Raw genomic sequence first — 5,017 nt, 5'->3', positions numbered from 1 at the left:
GGTAGATTTGACGAATGGCAGCCCAATACCTCGACCTGACTTTGTTGAAGAAAATGTAATCTGGAGAGTTGGTGCATTTGGCCTTGGAATCCACTGCTCTTGCCTCTAGTCTTCCTTCTATCCGTCCAAGCAGTGCCCTCATGTCTCCCAAGCACAGGTGGTCTTGGACTGTGTATTTCTCCAGATCATTCACCCACTTCTGACCTCCTTGTGTAAGTGGAGGTAGTTTTGCCGCTATGCTTCCATGTCTCTGTGAGTCCATGAATGGTATTTCAATCCTCCTTCTCCAGCTGCTATCAGCGGTAGCATGAGTGTTGAGCAGTTCCTGAGTCTTCCAGCTTCAGTTACGGTTGTGGTGTCTGGAGAACCTTCGCCTTCTCTTCTCTTGAGTTGTGCTTCCATACTTTTGCTGAGGTCTTCCATCTTTCTGTTGAGCTCCTCTTCCATTCTTATGCCTAGTTCTTCCAATCTTCTGTTGAGCTCACCAGATAGGAGTCTTACCTCATACTCCAAGTCTTTGACACGTGTAGCTGTGGGGAGACCGTCCAACTCCAATACTCCTCCTAAAACACTTAGAGTTGGAGCTTGTATTGGGGGTTGAAAGAAACTGTATTCTTCTGTCATGTAGGGAGGAGGCGCATCTGTCAGGCTTGGAAGGAGCTTTGAAGGTTGGATTACTGGAGCTTCTTCTATCTTTTCTTTCTTATCTTCCTTTGCTGTGAGCTCTGCTCCTTGAGCCACATACATGCTGTTCGTTGATTTTTGGCTGACATATTTTAGATGGAGTACCAGACTTGTAACTCTAGATTTTCTTTTTTCAGCTCTGTTCATAGCAATGTTTTCAGGTCCATACCAAGAGGGTTGTCCAGCTTTGATCCATGCTTTTTCCTGTTGTAGGTATTCAGCATTCTCATGTTCAACTACAGCTTTTCTATGGGCTTTCGTTGGTCCAGGCTGATCATCTGCTGGAAACAGTCCTCTCGTTTGCCACTGTTCCAACAGTTTCTCCATGTGGTTCCATGTCTTTTGTCTAAGATTTGGAACTGTTATAGCATCTGATCTGATTTTTATCCTTCCCTTGATATCTGCTGTTGAGCCTGGCTCTGCGTCTAGTCTCAACTTAGTTTGTTTTGGTGACATGTTCTCTAATTATTCATTAACTTATCAAAGATGAAGCACTAATCTTCTGACTAGCACCTTCGTTGCTGTTCGTCCGAACTTTAAATCTTTTTTTTAGTTACTCAAGGTTTTATTAACTTTTTTTAAAAGTTATAGATTTTTTTTAATTCCTTTTTTTTTTTAAAAGTTTTAGGTAAAATATTAATAAAGTTAATTAATATATAAAAATTATGCAAAATTAAAATATGAAATGTTAAAATAAAGTTGTACCGTGTATGGTTTTGACTTTGAAATATGAATATGGTTCAAATCCAAATCTCCTGTGTACAGTGCATACCGAAATGTATGAAATTATGCAAATGTCTCAACTTGTGTTAGCTTCAATAAAGTGGTGTTTGAATATTCTACAGTCTAGGTTATTAATTATACTTCACAATGTTATGGTGTTTCTTCTATTTGTGTAATAATTCTGTAATACCACCAGAGTGCGCTATTTTAATCTCCGAGCTTAATCCACTAGGGAATAGCTGTTGCAAAACTGACTTGTTTTTAACAAGGAGAAACTTATTTTCCTTAAAAATATATTTGAAATAGGAAGAACATTACACTATGGTAAAACAACACAGCACGTAACCGCCAAAACACATTTGCAACCAGGAATATTTCAAAAACCGCCAAAACACATTTGCCAGCAGAATTACATCAATAATCCGCCAATACACTTTTGCCAGCAGCAATACTTCAAAACTTTGAAAATACAACAATCCTTCCCTTTAATATCCAAAAATTGATTCAGCCTTCTAGTTCCAACTGTGACAAGAAGTATTATTCGTTCTTCACAAGATAGAGGTCAGGAAAATGCCTCATTGGAGTGAAACCAGCTGCATAAGAACAAAGAAACGAGTGCTTTGAAATTGCATTTCACGAAATGGCGATTGCCCTGTCTTTGTTTTTCCACATGTGGGGTGTAAACAAGATGGCACCCGATTATTTCGCACTCTGACCTGTAGACAAAGAGATTTGTCCATGCGGCTCTCAGGTGGGAGTTTAAACAATGGCGAGGTGATCTTTAAACGAACCGTAACAAAGTAAACCACTGGTGTGGTATTATAAACCCTGAAATCCAAGCCAAAACAACACTTAGTTTAAAATAACAACATTTCTATCTAGTTTACTATGAAAAAAATGGGATTTATCTTATTGATATCATCACTTAAAGTTAGGAACCCTTACGCACTAGCTATAAACCTGTTCACGTAATATCTGACTTTATAGTCGACTATGGGCTTTATCTTATTGATGTCATCACTTAAAGTTAGGAACCCTTACGCACTAGCTATAAACCTGTTCACGTAATAATTGACTTTATAGTCGACCATTGGTTAACTGTTGCTATTTGGACACGTCAAACCGGGACTAATATGGAGACCTATCAGCAACTAATAATAGACCGTCGTCTTATTACTGCACTGCTGTTGTAATTCCGATTACCGTAACCCACCTGCAATATCTTGTTTAAAAACAGAACAGTTTTAACCACTGATAAAGGCTTAAACCTTAACCAAGCCTTTTCTTGAAAAGGACTTTCTTTAAAGCACTGACTTCGGTTACTTAACCCTGAGTTAATTCGCTATGCCCTGCTGCTTTTCACTTACTCGGCCCTTAACCGATTCGCTATGTCTCCAGATCTTAACAAAAATCGTCAAATGGGCTATATACCCTTACGTCATAGGCTAACTAACTACGAGCGTAACAAGAGACACCTACGTGAAAACAGCAAGGCACTTATCCGAAGTACAATGTCCACACACATTTATATTTAAAATTCAACACCCTAACATGGTTAATAGCATGCAGGGTTAATGGAACAAAAGAAAGTGTGAACTCACCCTGCTTGTGACAAAACAACGCCTCGTGGTTTTAGAGTGATTATTTTATCAATTTGGGTTGTTTTAACATTAAAATGCACAGCTATTTTCAGGATCCGCCGGCTGCCGTCAAACACACAAATCTAACATTGCCTAGTTTAACTAGTGAAGAATCTTTGTCATAACAGGCATCTTCGTACCGATTTATTTGAGCTCGTGTGTCGAGCGGCTGCAAGTGTCTCCAGGAAACAGGCGGTTGGTTTTCTCTCCTCGGTCAGCGGGATCACGTCGGGGTCACCAGATTGTAAACTGTGTTCGTTATTCTCCCGTCCAGGAGAGAAGCTTTAAAAGGAGACTAAATGGAGTCTCTGTGAAAGTTCAATTGGGTACTTTAATTAAAAAAGGCGCGGGTTGGTCACAAGCATGATATTGTTCAGTCAGACAAACAGCTGTGTTCCGCTCCTCGTTAGGGAAGAGAAGAGCCCCGATCCCTCGTCCGGTGTTGTTATATATCCTCTGCTGGCTCCTCCCCGCCAGCCGGCTCGCCTCGTCTCCAATGTCCGTTGTTGCATTTAAACAGAGGATTGGTTCTTTTCACATTCAATATACTTTTCTCCTCATATTCTCTTTCATCACTTTTCATGTAACACATTCTAAACGCTGTAATCAATACTCTAAAAAATACTTCTTGGCTGGTTTGGTTTCCGGTCATTCCGGATGATGTCACATGCGACTCTCGTCTGTAAACAATAATGTATTCAAATAAACTGTACCTTCATTTAATATTCAGAATGGTAGTATCTCGACATCTATAGTTGTAGTGTTAAATCAGTAGGCTTCGGTTTGCACCACTCCATATCATTTCGCTACTAAATTCACCTCTTTAGGAAATTGTAAATTTCCCACATGCTAACTGCCAACCGGAGATGAAAGAGTTTCAGAATAAAGCTTAACAGCTGGTTGTGCACAAGAATTTTTGGTTTTTCAGTGTAAAACTGCATTAAAACTGACGGCATGTTTAAACTACATTTCCCCATTAAAACATTGATTTTAAGTTCTAACAACTTACTATACTATTTATATTATGTAAAATATATTTACACAATGATAGAACAAGGGAGAGTATCGACTCGAGAAAGAAAGGCTGTTTCAGAGTGATTTCATGTGCCGAGTCAGGGTCGCAGTTTCTCCTTACTTCCAGGCTGGAATAAAACATAAAATATAATAAAAACCAATGCAAGTTGAAATTAGTAGAAAAATTACTTTAATCTTCTTAATTTATTATGAACAATAGAAAATTCAACTGCAAAAACAAGAAGGGAAAAAAAGCATCTGTACATTGGCTTAGCTTCAATACAAATGCAATATTATGTTCAAATTACATACTTCCAAACACTCCATGTTATGGCAGTTCATCAAAAAAATATAAACAATCTAAATACACTTTTTACAGAATGAACAACAGCAAAAGAAAATATCAGTGCTGTGAGTCTTCAAGATATGAACAAGACACCCAAAAACTGACATCAAGTCAAAAAACCTCGTATAAGATCCAGAGAACCTCGACCAACATGTGCAACAACGACGTAACAAAACGGCAAATTACCTTTTACTCCAAATATAAATATGGACGGCACAAATATGTAAAAAAAGTGACAATTATTGTAGACATAGCTGTTTGTAGCTTTGTTTGTTCCTGTGGGCACATACAAAATGAAAAAAACAATTGTCCATGGGGAGCTTTTCCTCCGAATCGAGTTTCCTCTCCGTCCAATAGGGTCAGCTCGATAGGGACCTGCTTCTTCTGGAGAATTCTCTGTTTGTTGAGCTAAAGCTCTCCGGAGGTTATTATATTGATGAAAATCAGAGCCAAACAGATAAAAGTCATTAAGCCCACAACAGGGAACCAGACTCCCCTCACTCCACTGCTAATTTGGACGAACAGAACGGGGGCAGCTACCACGGCAAACAGTGGAGTCTTCAATCTTTTTCTAACCGAATAAGCCTTTTGGTAGGAGGACAATGTTTGG

This window comes from Notothenia rossii, assembly GCF_949606895.1.
Source record: "Notothenia rossii genome assembly, chromosome: 7".
Taxonomy (NCBI): Eukaryota; Metazoa; Chordata; class Actinopteri; order Perciformes; family Nototheniidae; genus Notothenia; species Notothenia rossii.
Note: the sequence above shows the minus strand (reverse complement) of the source record.